At 41.2% G+C, this 17,685-nt stretch overlaps 1 protein-coding gene across 1 annotated transcript in view; it reads right to left on the bottom strand.

Moving 5' to 3' along the window:
• Nucleotides 1-16,968, bottom strand: part of LOC126245997 (somatostatin receptor type 2-like) — a 1,701,965-nt gene extending 1,684,997 nt beyond the window's left edge. Inside the window, exon 1 of the mRNA XM_049948361.1 lies at nt 16,932-16,968. The gene's annotated coding sequence lies outside the window, so the exon portion shown is untranslated. The remainder of the gene's footprint in view (nt 1-16,931) is intronic.
• Nucleotides 16,969-17,685: the final 717 nt, after the last annotated feature.

The following is a 17,685-nucleotide window of genomic DNA, read 5'->3' as shown; positions in this document are numbered from 1 at the left end:
TACTTCTTCTCCATAAATTTTAATACCTACTCCGAATTTTTCTTTTGTTTCGTTTACTGCTTGCTCAATATACAGATTGAATAACATCGGGGAGAGGCTACAACCCTGTCTCACTCCTTTCCCAACCACTGCTTCCCTTTCATGCCCCTCGACTCTTATAACTGCCATCTGGTTTCTGTACAAATTGTAAATAGCCTTTCGCTCCCTGTATTTTACCCGTGCCACCTTCAGAATTTGAAAGAGGGTATTCCAGTTAACGTTGTCAAAAGCTTTCTCTAAGTCTACAAATGCTAGAAACGTAGGTTTGCCTTTTCTTAATCTTTCTTCTAAGATAAGTCGTAAGGTTAGTATTGCCTCACGTGTTCCAACATTTCTACGGAATCCAAACTGATCTTCCCTAAGGTCCGCTTCTACCAGTTTTCCCATTCGTCTGTAAAGAATTCGCGTTAGTATTTTGCAGCTGTGACTTATTAAACTGATAGTTCGGTAATTTTCACATCTGTCAATACCTGCTTTCTTTGGGATTGGAATTATTATATTCTTCTTGAAGTCTGTGGGTATTTCGCCTGTCTCATACATCTTGCTCACCAGATGGTAGAGTTTTGTCATGACTGGCTCCCCCAAGGCCATCAGTAGTCCTAATGGAATGTTGTCTACTCCTGGGGCCTTGTTTCGACTCAGGTCTTTCAGTGCTCTCTCAAACTCTTCACGCAGTATCTTATCTCCCATTTCACCTTCATCTACATCCTCTTCCATTTCCATAATATTGTCCTCAAGTGCATCGCCCTTGTATAAACCCTCTATATACTCCTTCCACCTTTCTGCCTTCCCTTCTTTGCTTAGAACTGGGTTGCCATCTGAGCTCTTGATATTCATACAAGTGGTTCTCTTCTCTCCAGAGGTCTCTCTAATTTTCCTGTAGGCAGTATCTATCTTACCCCTAGTGAGACAAGCCTCTACATCCTTACATTTGTCCTCTAGCCATCCCTGCTTAGCCATTTTGCACTTCCTGTCGATCTCATTTTTGAGACGTATGTATTCCTTTTTGCTTGCTTCATTTACTGCATTTTTATATTTTCTCCTTTCATCAATTAAATTCAATATTTCTTCTATTACCCAAGGATTTGTATTAGCCCTCATCTTTTTACCTACTTGATCCTCTGCTGCCTTCACTACTTCATCCCTTAGAGCTACCCATTCTTCTTCTACTGTATTTCTTTCCCACATTCCTGTCAATTGTTTCCTTATGCTCTCCCTGAAACTCTCTACAACCTCCGGTTCTTTCAGTTTATCCAGGTCCCATCTCCTTAAATTCCCACCTTTTTGCAGTTTCTTCAGTTTCAATCTGCAGTTCATAACCAATAGATTGTGGTTAGAATCCACATCTGCCCCTGGAAATGTCTTACAATTTAAAACCTGGTTCCTAAATCTCTGTCTTACCATTATATAATCTATCTGATACCTTTTAGTATCTCCAGGATTCTTCCAGGTATACAACCTTCTTTTATGATTCTTGAACCAAGTGTTAGCTATGATTAAGTTATGCTCTGTGCAAAATTCTACAAGACGGCTACTTCTTTCATTTCTTCCCCCCAATCCATATTCACCTACTATGTTTCCTTCTCTCCCTTTGCCTATTGACGAATTCCAGTCACCCATGACTATTAAATTTTCGTCTCCCTTCACTACCTGAATAATTTCTTTTATCTCGTCATATATTTCATAAATTTCTTCATCATCTGCAGAACTAGTTGGCATATAAACTTGTACTACTGTAGTAGGCATGGGCTTTGTGTCTATCTTTTCCACAATAATGCGTTCACTATGCTGTTTGTAGTAGCTAACCAGCACTCCTATTTTTTTATTCATTATTAAACCCACACCTGCATTACCCCTATTTGATTTTGTATTTATAACCCTGTAATCACCTGACCAAAAGTCTTGTTCCTCCTGCCACCGAAGTTCACTAATTCCCACTATATCTAACTTTAACCTATCCATTTCCCTTTTTAAATTTTCTAACCTACCTGCCCGATTAAGGGATCTGACACTCCACGCTCCGATCCGTAGAATGCTAGTTTTCTTTCTCCTGATAACGACGTCCTCTTGGGTAGTCCCCGCCCGGAGATCCGAATGGGGGACTATTTTACCTCCGGAATATTTTACCCAAGAGGACGCCATCATCATTTAATCATACAGTAAAGCTGCATGTCCTCGGGAAAAATTACGGCTGTAGTTTCCCCTTGCTTTCAGCCGTTCGCAGTACCAGCACAGCAAGGCCGTTTTGGTTAATGTTACAAGGCCAGATCAGTCAATCATCCAGACTGTTGCCCCTGCAACTACTGAAGAGGCTGCTGCCCCTCTTCAGGAACCACATGTTTGTCTGGCCTCTCAACAGATACCCCTCCGTTGTGGTTGCACCTACGGTTCGGCGATCTGTATCGCTGAGGCACGCAAGCCTCCCCACCAACGGCAAGGTCCATGGTTCATGGGGGAAGGTCTTATCTTTATGAGCTAAATATCATAAAGATTTACCCATGAATCTCAGTTCAATTACTACTAATTACGTGCAATTTTTCGATTACACTTTTCTTTAAACGCACCTTTTTATGTATTTTTTGGATTTGGCTGACTGACTGACTGACCGATCGCCAGTCGTTTTGTCTTGCAATGACCTTTCGCCTATCTATGCGCAACACATGTCACTTGTTTATTTGGATGGTCAACTGCGAATCCTTGCAGGAAGAGTAGGTCCTCTTCAGGAGTTCCTGCTTTTCATAAACGTCTCTTGACATTCTGCGTGTGTATTGCGCCTACTTCATCTCGTTACCTAATCCTCTGGATTAGGGTTAGCGTCTTGGATTAGTAATGGAAACGTCAATCGTCCCTGTTTCGAAGCCCGCAATCGTCCAAATTTTGGTTATCAATCAGTATTGGTGGCCGAAAGACTACCGCCATAAGAAATCACCCTCACTTTGCCAACAGCCTTGTCAAAGGGGGCGGAGGTGCGGACAGAGGGTCAGAGCACTCTCTTGACCTAGGGGTGTGAAACAGCCGCTAAAGGCAGAAGTATCAGCAATAATCAACGGTGTGAAAATGCAGAAGGTAATGGAAACCAGTGAGTAGAGACACATTAGGTGTATCATCAGGACATGTAGCCTGTAATTGAAGAAGTGTCATGATGCTCTCTCTGTTGACAAAAGATTCCGGAATAGCCTACTTTCGGATCGCCGGGAGGGGACTGACAAAGGGGAAGTGACCATGAGAAAAAGAATGAATAACCAACGAATGGATAACGTTCAACAGGTCGGGCGTGGAATGTCAGAAGCTTGAATATGGTAAAGAAGCTATAAAATCTGAAAAGGTAAATGCAAAGGCTCAGTCTAGATGTAGTATGGGGTCTGTGAAGTAAACTGGAAAGAGGACAAGAATGTCTGGTCAGATGGGTATAGGGTAACGTCAACAGCAGCAGAATGGTTATAACGGGAGTAGCGTTCGTTATGAATAGAAAGGTAGGGCAGAGAGTGAGTTACTGTGAACAGTTCAGGGACAGGGTTATTCTCATCCGAATCGACAGCAAACCAACACCGACGTGGCAGGCTCGAGATGAAGAGGAAGAGAAAGTATATGAGGATACTGAAAGTGGAAAGGGAGATGAAAGTGTAAGGGAGATGAAAACCTAATAGTCATGGCGGCTGGAAGGAGTAGGGAAAGGAGCAGAAGAAAAGGTTGGAGAAGAATATGGTCTTGGGACAAGGAGTGAGAGAGGAGAAAGACACACTGGGCTTACCAATAAATTTCAGCTAGTAATAGCGAATACTATGTTCAAGAATCACAAGAAGAGGAGATGTACTTAGAAAAGGCCGAGTGATACACGGAAGATTTCAGCTACATTACATCATGGTCTGACAAACGTTCCCAAACCAGACACTGGATTGTAAGGCGTACCCACGAGCAGATATACACCGATCACAATGTAGTAGCGATGAAGAGTAGGTTGAAGTTTAAGAGATTAGTCAGGAAGAATTAATAGGCAAAAAAGTGGGTTACGGAAGTAATATGGAATGAAGAGTTACGCATGAAGTTCTCTAAGGCCATTGATGCAGCAATAACGAATAGCTCAGTAGGCAGTACAGGTGAATAAGAATAGACATCTCTAAAAATGGCAATCACTGAAGTTGGAAAGAAAAACATAGGCACAAAGAAGGTAACTGCGAAGAAACCATGGGTAACAGAAGAAACACTACAGCTGATGGATGAAAGAAGAATGTACCAAAATTTTCAGAGAAATTCTGGAATACGTAAATACAAGTCGCTGAGGAATGAAATATACAGGCAATGCAGGAAGGCTAAGACGAAATTTCTGGATGAAAAATGTGGAGAAATCGAAAAAGAAATGATTGTAGGAAGGACTGACTCTGCATATAGGAAAGTGAAAATAACCTTCGGTGATGTGCAAGGGTTGTAACGTTAATAGTGCAATGGGAATTCCACTGTTAAATGCAGAGTAGAAAGCGTATAGATGGAAAGAATACATGAAGGCCTCTGTGATGGGGAAGATTTGTCTGACCCAGTATTAGAACCAGAATTTGAGAGAGCTTTGGAGCCCTTACGATCAATAATGAAGAATGGGTAGATGACATTCCATCATAATTTCTAAAATCATTGGGGGAAGTGGCAACAAAACGACTGTTTTCGTTGATGTGTAGATTGGATGAGTCTGGTGACGTACCAGCTGGTTTTCGGAAAAATATCATCCATACAGATCCGAAGACTCCAAGAGCTGACAAGTGCGAGAAATATGGAACAGCTCATGCACCCAAGTTGCTGACAAGAATAATACACAGAACAATGTGAAAGAAAATTGAGGATGTGTTAGATGGCGATCAGTTTGAGTTTGGGAAAGGTGAGTGCACCAAGAGACAATTTTGACTTTGTGGTTGACAGTAGAAGCAGGACCAAAGAAAAATCAAGGATTTGTCGACCTGTAAATGGCGTTCGACGATATAGAATACTGCAACATTCTCGAAGTTCTGAGAAAAATAGGGGTAAGCTACAGGAAGAGACGGGTAATATACAACATATACAAGAGCCAAGAGGGAATAATAACAGAGGGCGACCAAGAACGAAGGGCTACGATCAAAAAGGGTGTAAGCCAGGGATGTAGCCGTTCGCCCTAGTGTTCAGTGTACATCGAAGAAGCAATGATGGAATAAAAGAAAGGTTCAGGAGTGGAATTAAAATTCCAGGTTTAAAGGTATTGATGTTATGATTCGCTGATGACATTGCTATCTTGAGTGAAAGTGATGAATAATTGCATGATCTATTGAACGGAATGAAGAGTCTAATGAGTACAGAATATGGATTAAGGGTAAATATAAGAAAAATGAAAGTAATGAGAAGTAGCAGAAATGAGAAAAGTGAGAAACTTAACATCAGCATTGATGGTCACGAAGTAAATGAGGTTAAGGAATTCTACTACCTAGGCAGCAAAACAACCAATTATGGACGGAGCAAGGAGGACATCAAAAACAGACTAGCACTGACGAAAAGGTCTTTCTTGGCCAAGAAAAGTCTATTAGTATCGAACGTAGGCCTTAATTTGAGGAAGAAATATCTGAAAATACACGTTTGGAGCACAGCATTTTGTGGCAGTGAAACATGGACTGTGGGATAACCGGAACAGAAGAGGAAATGGCATTCGGGATATGGTGCTACAGACGAATGTTCAAAATTAGGTGGACTGATAACGTAAGGAAAGAGGAAGTTCTGCGCAGAATCGGAGAGGAATGGAATATGTGGAAAACGCTTAAAAGGAGGAGAGACAGGATGATGGGACGTATGTTAAGACATCAGGGAATGACTTCCATGGTTCGAGTGGAAGCTGCAGAAGACAAAAACTGTAGAAAAGTAGAGATTGGAATATATCAAGGAAATAATTGAGGACGTATGTTGCAAATGGTACTCTGAGATGAAGAGGTTGGCACAGGAGAGGAATTTGTGGAGGGCCGCATCCAACCAATCTGAAGACTGATGACTCCAAAAGAAAAATATATTCCTGTACAAACCGCATTATGAAATAAAACGTACGTGTTGAGTCTGTATATTCACTAACATTCAACCAGAGCAATACACAGTTTATATCGCCGGCACACAGGCTGTAACTGTTCAAGATCCACTCTACAACAGATCGTACCTGAACTTGTTAACTCAGTAGGTAACAAGGATAATTTAGAACATTGTACCATAAACTCGAAAAAGCACTCTTGTACGTTTTGAAAATTCTTCTATGAAAATAATCAGCTGTTGCAAAAAAGAACGACGATTCGTTTAAGGAGACGGTGATTGATTTTTTTTAAACTTGGTTTATTTATTGACACAATCAGTTTTTCATTTTTACTTTTGGTTTGAAAGTACATCATATTCGGTATTAACTATGGAAGTTATTCATTTTACAATTGCAATTTCGGCCTATGGTCCACTTTCAAGTGGTACTACTTAATATTACGCTTCAGCACATGTGTATATGTCATAGTTAAAAATAAGGCTTTTTCTAAAGCAATACAGTAACATCAAACGAGAGCGATCATTTCACGATGTACAGAGCCTGGGACTCGTTTCTTCAGTGAAAATGTTTATTTCTGACGATGACACATACACATGGAGAATCTTAAGGCCTGACAAGCGTTGAGGTAACGTATTTAGCGATACTACTTGAAAATGACCAAAACGATGAAACTGCAAATGTGAAATAAATGATTTCTACAGCCAGTGGCGAATACAATGGACTTAAAAAAAATAAAAATAAAAAAGTATTCTACATGACTGAACTCCGACCATGAAATGCTACACAATCATCTTTCTTGTCAATCATTTTACTCACATTGGCCATCTTCATATGCTACTTGGGAGATACGTAAAATGTTATTTAAATACGTGTGGATAATGCCTAACAGCGCCATTTAGTGAACAAATGTCCATATGTTGTGAAACAGACCACTTTACGAAAAATGACGGAACTATTCAGAATGTATCTGAAATGAATGTAGAAAAAGAGAGGGCTGGTAGAGTTGGTCATAAAAAGCACGTTTCACATAGCAGGCCGTGTCGGCATCCCTTAGCGTACGGCATTAGGCGTCGTTGAACAGCGTCGCACACCACCAGAACGGTAGACACGTAACATGTAATCTAAGCCGCCATGGTAGCAGGACTGCAAGGCCACTATTTCAATGTATTTGTGACACCAAGGTAAAAGAGGCGTAGAGTTAAGGTTTTTATGACTTTTTTACAAACGCTGTAGCGAACATAGCTGCCCATAATTCAAGCGGGTCTACACTACGAGTTTTCCGCCTCTTGCTGGGACGTGAACGTATTCTTTTGGGTGTGGAAATGCCTATTTGATAGGTGTTGCAGCACCTGTGCATACTGCGGAGTCCGGTTCGCCCTGCGTCAGAGTGTCATCAAACAGGGACACTCTTGTGTTTGTTACTGTGTGAAGCTGACAGGAAATGAAGCGCTAGTCATGGGAGGAAAGGGCAGACACGCACTGTGCTTATGTGAGAGCGGATGGAAATGCTCACGTTGTTGATAATTCTTCCGGGTTATATGGCTGTGGTCCATGGAATACTTCTATTCCTAACGTTTCGTCCAGTACTACGTTTGACATTCACAGAGGTATGGCTGGTCCTGTTGAGTCCTGCCGACTCAGGCCCAGCCATACCTCTGAAGATGCCCAACGTAGTATTGGACGAAACGTTGGGAATAGAAGTATTCCATGGCCCACGGCCATATAACCCGGAAGAATTATCAACAACAGTACCATCCGGTCGTGAAAGCCTTCATTGTATGAATGCTCACGTTGTCTAACGTTTGTACGTTCGGCGGTTTCTGAATCGCGGAGTGCCAGGTCCACGCACAGCTACTGCCATCCAGAAAGGTTGACTTGAGGCCTACTTCGAAACCCAGTGTGTGACGCGGTCGTCAACATAGAGTGCGTGTACCTGGGCTTGGAGAGGAGGCGTTAGCACTGATGGAAAACACACCCTTAACAAGCCTGGGGCGTTTTGCACGCGAAATGGGTGTAAGTCACACCACGTCTTAGCGTGTGCGGTATGAGGAGGCTTGCACCACTATCGCCTTCAGAAGTTTCACGCCCTTAACCCAGATGATTTTCCATGTCGAATTAATTGTGCCAGTGGTTTTTGGAAAGGTGTGCCATTCAACCCGACTTTCCGTACCGAGTAAATTTTAACAGCTGAGGCATCCTTTCCACCAGTGGGTATGTTAGCAACCACAATCAACATGTGGACACGAAAAAACGGCCCGTGGCTAGGGCCTCCCATCGGGTTGACCGGTCTAAAAGACCTTGCGCGTCGATGAGGATGAAATAATGATGATGTAGACAACACAACACCCAGTCCATCAGTGCAGAAAATCTCGGACCCAGCCGGGAACTGAACCCAGGCCCCTTTGGATGGCATTCCGTCACGCTCACCACTTTTTTTTTTCATTTGTTTCGATATAGTTTGTGGCGTTTGGTCTGGGCGGACGCCACACGATATCCGTTCAAGTTGATCGTCTATTCCTTTACTCAGTTTTTTTAATTTTTTTGTTTATTATTATTTTTTTTATTGCGGAGGGCAAGCAGGCCTCTGACCGAACACGCTGAGCTACCGTGCCGGCTACCACTCAGCTATTGAGGCGGACTGGACAAGAAAACATCTGCAAGCCGCTCTTGTTCGTGGTCACCGAGATAGCTTCGCTGTCAGCATTTCAGCTGGCTTGCACAATAATCTGGTCGGTCCGTACACGCTCCCCCGATGACTGAAGTCAAACAGATAAGTAATCTTCTAGCAAGAAACTATGCCAGAGTTGTCGTAACATCCTCCACTCAACGTGAGCTAGCGAATGTGCACTTCGCACGTGCACTGCGAATGCATTTGGATGAAAACTTTGGTGAGAAGTGGATAGGGCACGTTGGGCCGATGGCTGTGCACGTTTCCCCGACTTGATGCCCACAGATTTTTTTCTTCTGGAACCAGCTGATATCTGTTGTCTATGAAACACCCATTGAGACTGATGTAGAGCTGATAGCGGGCATAATGGCAGCCTCCGATGCAATTTTCACTTCACCAATGTGACGTCGCGACTTAATGCGCGATACCAATTATTGCAGTAAAGTACACTGCAGTACAGCCCGCAGTACTGGAGCCGGAGGCTGTGAAGGAGACCGCAAGTTGTGTCCTACCTATGAGTCAAATACACGTGCCGCTACTGCATCGTGAGAACGGCACCTGTGTCACTTCCAGCGACTGTATATTCATGCCACCTATGAACCTAAATAAACTATATTAAATATTATTCAATCATTTTCAAAATCGGTACACTACCTTTTGTTGTTCAAGTGAAGATTGTATAAGACTTTCAACATTGTAAGTATCATAGTTTCGGTGATAGAAAAACTTACTAAAAGAGTCAGAAACCGACACTTAGGGAACTAAATTCAGTTAGTAAATGTAATAGTTTATCTTTTGGTATGATTTGAAAACATAAACAGAACTCTCAGTGTGCAGCATTAATTAACTGAGATTTTCTTACTGCCTGGTAAAACTGAATGACACTTCTTCTATATATCTTTCTTTCAATACTAGAGTTGGGCGGCCTCATTAATCATAGATATGTTGTTGTTGTTGTGGTCTTCAGTCCTGAGACTGGTTTGATGCAGCTCTCCATGCTACTCTATCCTGTGCAAGCTTCTTCATCTCCCAGTACCTACTGCAACCTACATCCTTCTGAATCTGCTTAGTGTATTCATCTCTTGGTCTCACTCTACGATTTTTACCCTCCACGCTGCCCTCCAATGCTAAATTTGTGATCCCTTGATGCCTCAAAACATGTCCTACCAACCGATCCCTTCTTCTAGTCAAGTTGTGCCACAAACTTCTCTTCACCCCAATCCTATTCAATACTTCCTCATTAGTTACGTGATCTACCCACCTTATCTTCAGCATTCTTCTGTAGCACCACATTTCGAAAGCTTCTATTCTCTTCTTGCCCAAACTGTTTATCGTTCATGTTTCACTTCCGTACATCGCTATACTCCATACAAATACTTTCAGAAACGACTTCCTGACACTTAAATCTATACTCGATGTTAACAAATTTCTCTTCTTCAGAAACGATTTCCTTGCCATTGCCAGTCTACATTTTATATCCTCTCTACTGCGACCATCATCAGTTATTTTACTCCCTAAATAGCAAAACTCCTTTACTACTTTAAGTGTCTCATTTCCTATTCTAATCCCCTCAGCATCACATGATTTAATTCGACTACATTCCATTATCCTCGTTTTGCTTTTGTTGATGTTCATCTTATATCCTCCTTTCAAGACACTGTCCATTCCGTTCTCTGACAGAATTACAAAGTCATCGGCGAACCTCGAATTTTTTACTTGTTCTCCATGAATTTTAATACCAACTCCGAATTTTTCTTTTGTTTCTTTTACTGCTTGCTCAATATACAGATTGAATAACATCGGGGAGAGGCTACAACCCTGTCTCACTCCTTTCCCAACCACTGCTTCCCTTTCATGCCCCTCGACTCTTATAACTGCCATCTGGTTTCTGTACAAATTGTAAATAGCCTTTCGCTCCTTGTATTTTACCCCTGCCACCTTCAGAATTTGAAAGAGAGTATTCCATTTAACGTTGTCAAAAGTTTTCTCTAAGTCTACAAATGCTAGAAAAGTAGGTTTGCCTTTTCTTAATCTTTCTTCTAAGATAAGTCGTAAGGTTAGTATTGCCTCACGTGTTCCAACATTTCTACGGAATCCAAACTGATCTTCCCCGAGGTCCGCTTCTACCAGTTTTTCCATTCGTCTATAAGCGATAAGAAGTGCAATAGTATCGAAGGAAATTGACGGAGATCCGAAATGTGAAATGATTTGGGTGAAGGTCACGGTTAAAGCAGGCTCAGACACGGTAATTGGATGTCTCTATAGGCCCCCTGTCTCAGCAGCTGTTGTGGCTGAGCACCTGAAGGATAATTTGGAAAATATTTCGAGTAGATTTCCCCACCATGTTATAGTTCTGGGTGGAGATTTTAATTTGCCGGGAGGCTCATACGTTCATAACGGGTGGCAGGGACAAAGAATCAAGTGAATTTTTTTTAAGTGCTTTATCTGAAAACTACCTTGAGCAGTTAAACAGAGAACCGACTCATGGCGATAACATATTAGACCTTCTGGTGACAAACAGACCCCAACTATTTGAAACAGTTAATGCAGAACAGGGAATCAGCGATCATAAAGCGGTTACGGCATCGATGATATCAGCCGTAAATAGAAATATTAAAAAAGGTAGGAAGATTTTTCTGTTTAGCAAAAGTGACAAAAAGCAGATTACAGAGTACCTGACGGCTCAACACAAAAGTTTTGTCTCAAGTATAGTGTTGAGGATCAGTGGACAAAGTTCAAAACCATCGTACAATATGCGTTAGATGAGTATGTGCCAAGCAAGATCGTAAGAGATGGAAAAGAGCCACCGTGGTACAACAACCGAATTAGAAAACTGCTGCGGATGCAAAGGGAACTTCACAGCAAACATAAACATAGCCATAGCCTTGCAGACAAACAAAAATTACGCGAAGCGAAATGTAGTGTGAGGAGGGCTATGCGAGAGGCGTTCAATGACTTCGAAAGTAAAGTTCTATGTACTGACTTGGCAGAAAATCCTAAGAAATTTTGGTCTTATGTCAAAGCGGTAGGTGGATCAAAACAAAATGTCCAGACACTCTGTGACCAAAATGCTACTGAAACAGAGGATGACAGACTAAAGGCCGAAATACTAAATGTCTTTTTCCAAAGCTGTTTCACAGAGGGAGAGTGCACTCTAGTTCCTTCTCTAGATTGTCGCACAGATGACAAAATGGTAGATATCGAAATAGATGACAGAGGGATAGAGAAAGAATTAAAATCGCTCAAAAGAGAAAAGGCCACTGAACCTAATGGGATACCAGTTCGATTTTACACAGAGTACGCGAAGGAACTTGCCCCCCTTCTTGCAGCGGTGTACCGTAGGTCTCTAGAAGAGCGCAGCGTTCCAAATGATTGGAAAAGGGCACAAGTCATCCCCGTTTTCAAGAAGGGACGTCGAACAGATGTGCAGAACTATAGACCTATATCTCTAACGTCGATCAGTTGTAGAATTTTGGAACACGTAATATGTTCGAGTATAATGACTCTTCTGGAGACTAGAAATCTACTCTGTAGGAATCAGCATGGGTTTCGAAAAAGAATGCTGAAGATAAGGTGGGTAGATCACATAACTAATGAGGAGGTATTGAAGAAGGGACGTCGAACAGATGTGCAGAACTATAGACCTATATCTCTAACGTCGATCAGTTGTAGAATTTTGGAACACGTAATATGTTCGAGTATAATGACTCTTCTGGAGACTAGAAATCTACTCTGTAGGAATCAGCATGGGTTTCGAAAAAGAATGCTGAAGATAAGGTGGGTAGATCACATAACTAATGAGGAGGTATTGAAGAGGATTGGGGAGAAGAGAAGTTTGTGGCACAACTTGACTAGAAGAAGGGATCGGTTGGTAGGACATGTTTTGAGGCATCAAGGGATCACAAATTTAGCATTGGAGGGCAGCGTGGAGGGTAAAAATCGTAGAGGGAGACCAAGAGATGAATACACTAAGCAGATTCAGAAGGATGTAGGTTGCAGTAGGTACTGGGAGATGAAGAAGCTTGCACAGGATAGAGTAGCATAGAGAGCTGCATCAAACCAGTCTCAGGACTAAAGACCACAACAACAACAACATCGCTATAAACACGCCTCCCCCTTCACTGTCCAGCCTGTCTCTGCGGTATACATTCCAATCTGAGTTTTGGGCTGCGTGATAGAAATCTGGTTATTTTTTTATGTTTGTTCTCATTTATCTACCCAAGTTTGTAGAAGATTACTACACGAATATTTACCACTGTACTGTATACTGAAATAGAGTTATCCTTATTCGTCTGGTATATGTATGTGTGACGAATGAATTAAAAATAATAATAAGTGAATGAGAAAATTATTGGAACTTGTTTTTGGTGAAATTCCTGTAGTGTATCTTGCTTCATAACCAACTGGAAGCGCCTGTTTTCGGTGAAGTGTTCCGATATGCTTGGAGGCAACACATTTGCCAAGAACTAGTCCTGACCAGTTCAAATAACCATTCGGCAACTCCAATCAGTGTAATGAACGAGAAGCCGCACTTGAAATAAAGCATTTACACAGAGAAAATAAATCTTTCGAAGTTAGAAGAACCATTTTATATAGCTTGGTTAACGTGCGAAGTGTAGTACAAACCAATACTGCATTCGTGTAACGTCGATAATTAGGTAAATAACTAGCTGAGCAGATATTATTTAAAATCTAAATTTAATTCTATACGTAATTGTCTCTTATCTTTCTGTCGTGAGTGTTGACATTGATATAATTAAATGGAACAAAAACATGTGACGTGGATGTAATACAAGTGTGCGTAGGCATTAACTGCTGTAATGAAGGATCACGGTCTGCCTTCAGGTTAGAAACATGCTTCAATAATCTGATCTTGATCCTGCTGCCGTTGAAAAGTTTATCCGACGTGTCAATGAAACCGTTTAGGTACAATACTCAGCTTCCTTAGAGGCGACTACATTTCCGGTCGGTTTATTTCATTCTAAACATAGTTGATAAGATATTGCGTGATATTGGGTTGTTAAGTTTTGAAATACAATTTATTTATTACTACACCTCTCAGAGAAAGTATAGAAATTACGTATTTTAAAAACACGACTACAGGAGTTTGCGACGTATTTAGTTCGGTAGTTAAATGCAAAATGTCGCCGGCGTGTAATAGCATCCTATTGCAGGAGAATGCCGGGCTTTATGGCTCCAGGCTCTCATCACCAGAGAATTTATAATTAAAATTCACGAAATAGTTGCTGTCGTTAGGCTGGGAGTAAGAGGTACGTTAGAGGCATCAACGCCCTATGGCGTCTCTGATGAGACAGCTATTTCGGCCAACACATTTCCTTCAGACCCAGACGTTTTTAAGGAAACAAAATTACGATTGAAATGAACATTTAAAATGTGGCTCCTTTTACCAGTTATTTATGGTAGAACCGTCGTGAATGAAGAGAACACAAAAAAGTAGATGTGCACAATCATGGTGCCATATCTCGCAGGCTTGGGAGCACACATAAATAGCATCAAAATGGAACTAAGGAATGTGCATCTTCATACCCACTGTATCTCTTTGGAAATAATTTTATTATCTCCAAGAAATTTATAGCCCACATGACACACTGCATCACACCTAGAGATGAAACGGGTATATTTCTGAATATTTTATACATTCAGTTTAGAAAGCTGTGAATTTTAGGTGCCTTCACTGTTAGTACAATGTTCCAGAAAATCACTTATTACCGAGTTTGGTATCATCTAAGGACTAGTATTAATGAACATTTTTCTTAATAGAATGGACCTCACTGGGGGAATAGTTTTCAAAAGCTGGAAAACCATTGTAAAATAGATTTGTCGTTTAGCTAGATAATTTCAAGTGAACACCAGGAAGCATCTGCAAAGAATGAGCAGCATTATTCTTCACCATCTTGTGTACCATTCCACGACTTCAACGTTCTCAAAGCATTAAACTGTATCCTGTGCCTTTTTATTTCTTGAAACGGGTCCACCAATTTTACTTCAGTGAAAAATGTTTTATAATGCTGTAAACGGTAAGGTCATTGGAGGCGATTTTAGTTTAATTTTTTTTTACATTAATACGGTATGCATGGGATTTGGCATTGTTGCTGTTAGAGGGTGGCCATGTGTCCTTTCTGTCATCACCCTTTTATTCCCAGGGTGCAAGCTGAGCAACCAAACTGTCTGCGTGTAGTTTTATCCGTGTGAAAGTGTGAAAACGTTTCATATATTTTCGCGCATCGCGTAACTGTGGTGGGATGTGAGTACTAGCATTTTATTCACCTACGCGGATGTGGAAAACTGCCTAAAAGCCACATACAGGCTCTATTCTTTAACCCGCTGAGAAAATTTGAGCCGGGGTGTATACTTGCCCAGATACCAGAAGTTTCGTACTAACACTTGCGGCTATCCGGTCGGGTACTGTTGTTATTTCACGGACGTTCATAAGCAACTTTATGTACCTGTTGCATCCCCTATGATTTTGGAATTAAAGACAAAGATGGGCTGGAATAGGAAAATATTGAGCAGGTTTAATTTTACATATTCACTATTATTATCTGATTTACTACTTAGTCAGAAAACATTACATTTCCTAGCTTCTAAGCTGCATTTACGAACTTTAGGTTATCATTATTCTACCTGTTATTGATCTCTCTGGCCTGCTTAGAAACAGGAGTACATGTCGGACAGACCGAAGTATAGGAACATGCACTATTTCTAATACATAGTAAAACGTCTTATGGTTGGCTGAAAGCGACAAATTAGTTTGGAAAGTGCTAAACGCCCCCTGCGTTTTAACTGAAAGGAAATTTCAGTGGAACAGAAGAGAAGATGGAAAACAAATGTCATTGGAAATGGAAAATTCTGCCGTCGCTAAAAGTTTAATGTGCGACAGTGGCCCCTTAACGCCAAGGAAATGTGACAAAGTTGGTAGACGGCTACCTGTTGGCACACCAGAGCCGTAGGTGGTTCTAGGTGGTGTACTGGAGCTACCAACGGGTATAAAAAATACGCAGGAATTGTGCAGTCAGCTGCTTTTGCACTATCATATGAAAACTTGTCGTTTCGTAAGGTCAGGATGTTTGTATAAGAAACAGTTGCACATTAATACACCACGACAAATAGTTCTTAAAAAGGCGACATTATGATCCCAGCTGATACAGTAATCATGTTTTGTAATTACAGGAAAGGCTGGATGATGAATTTTTATTTGTGACTGATGCACTAACGCCAGTAATAGCTATTATAGATCTGAAGATGGTATAATCCAGCCAAAACCGGTCACAGCAATTAAAATACGTGATCTTGACTGTACTTTCAATACGGAACAGATCTTCACTTATTCGAGCAGTCTCGTTTCTTTTGAGACTGAAGAGATTATACTATTCAGACGACGAATCTGAAGACAGATGTTGATGAGAAGCTAAGATTTTAATTCTACTCACAGCACAACTTAATGTTGTAGTCTCGTAATTCTTGAAAAGTGATCAACAATGCAAAAGTTAACAAGTGCACAGAAACACAGAAAATTCAATCTCATCAGCGTTGCCATTAGCTCTAAGGTGCACGTTTGTCATAACAACTAAGTACAACGAGCATTTTCCTCCTACGATAAGGCGACTGATTACAATCATTATAACTCAGATGGGATTTGCTATGTTATGTCATTGGTTTTCTTCTAGCACGTCTTTTATCGGCGCCGGCCGCTGTGGTTGAGCGGTTCTAGACGCTTCAGTTCGTAACCACGCGGCTGCTACGGTCGCAGATTCGAATCCTGTCTCGGGCATGAATGTGTGTGATGTCCTTACGTTAGTTTGGTTTACGTAGTTTTAAGTCTAAGGGACTGATGACCTCATATGTTAAGTCCCATAGTGCTTAGAGCCATTTGAACCATTTTATCGGCACTCTGTTGCCTATTCAGAATAACCTAGTGATGGGCACTTTATACATTAGCTACAGTTATAGTCCCCCATGTATAGTGTCCCATGTAGAGTGGTTTTGTTGCAGCGCAAGGAGGAACAGTTCTGCTAACAGAAGCTTGCGGGCCTAAGTTAACACGTAGACGCTTTCTCATTCGCGGAGGGCTGCTAAATGATATTTAGAGTGCAAACGTCAGCGTTGTCCCTTATTTATGAGGACAATAGCTGTAGCTACTGCCATCTCCGCTGAAAACGCTGTACTCGAACTCACCTCTGTAGGATGTCACACGTAGCAGTCCCCTCCGACCTGCAACATAAAAAGATTGGCTATTATCAATGCAATTTTTTGTGAGACAATATATAAATTAAAGACGATGTTATGAATGAGGTGTTGTTAATATGAATATTCACTACAGTTTTCTTCACTTGTTCTAGACGTTTGCGTAACACATTTTAAATCGAAACAGGGTTTGAATGTACAGACCCCTCACCTTTTCCCTTGGCAGGCCCCCGGCTTTTTCGTGTGCACAGTACGTTTTTAATTCGCCGGAGATCATCGTCGCTCTGTTAGTGTTTGTCTTCCCGTCTGAATGGACTGGTAAGTTTCTTGAAAGGAGGATGTAAGATCAACTTGAAAGAAGTGAAACAAAGATACTGGAATATAGGCGAATTAAATCAGATGATGATGAGCTAATTAGATTAGAGAACGAGAAACGTAAAATAGTAGACGAGTTTTGCTACTTGGGTAGCAAAATAACTGATGATGGCCGAAGTAGAGAGGTTATAAAAAGTAGACTGGCAATGACAAGTAAAGCTTTTCTGAAGAGCAAGAATTTGTTAACATCGAATATACACATAAGTGTTAGATATTATTTTCTGATGGTATTTAGAGTGTAGCCACATGTGGAAGTGAAACATGGTCGATAAACAGTTTAGACAAGGAGAGAATAGAGGCTTTTGAAATGTTGTGCTACAGAAGACTGCTGAAGATTAGGTGGGTGGACATGTAACTAATAAGGAAGTAC

Source organism: Schistocerca nitens, chromosome 1, assembly GCF_023898315.1.
Source record: "Schistocerca nitens isolate TAMUIC-IGC-003100 chromosome 1, iqSchNite1.1, whole genome shotgun sequence".
NCBI lineage: Eukaryota > Metazoa > Arthropoda > Insecta > Orthoptera > Acrididae > Schistocerca > Schistocerca nitens.
This window is presented reverse-complemented; position numbering and strand designations above follow the sequence as displayed.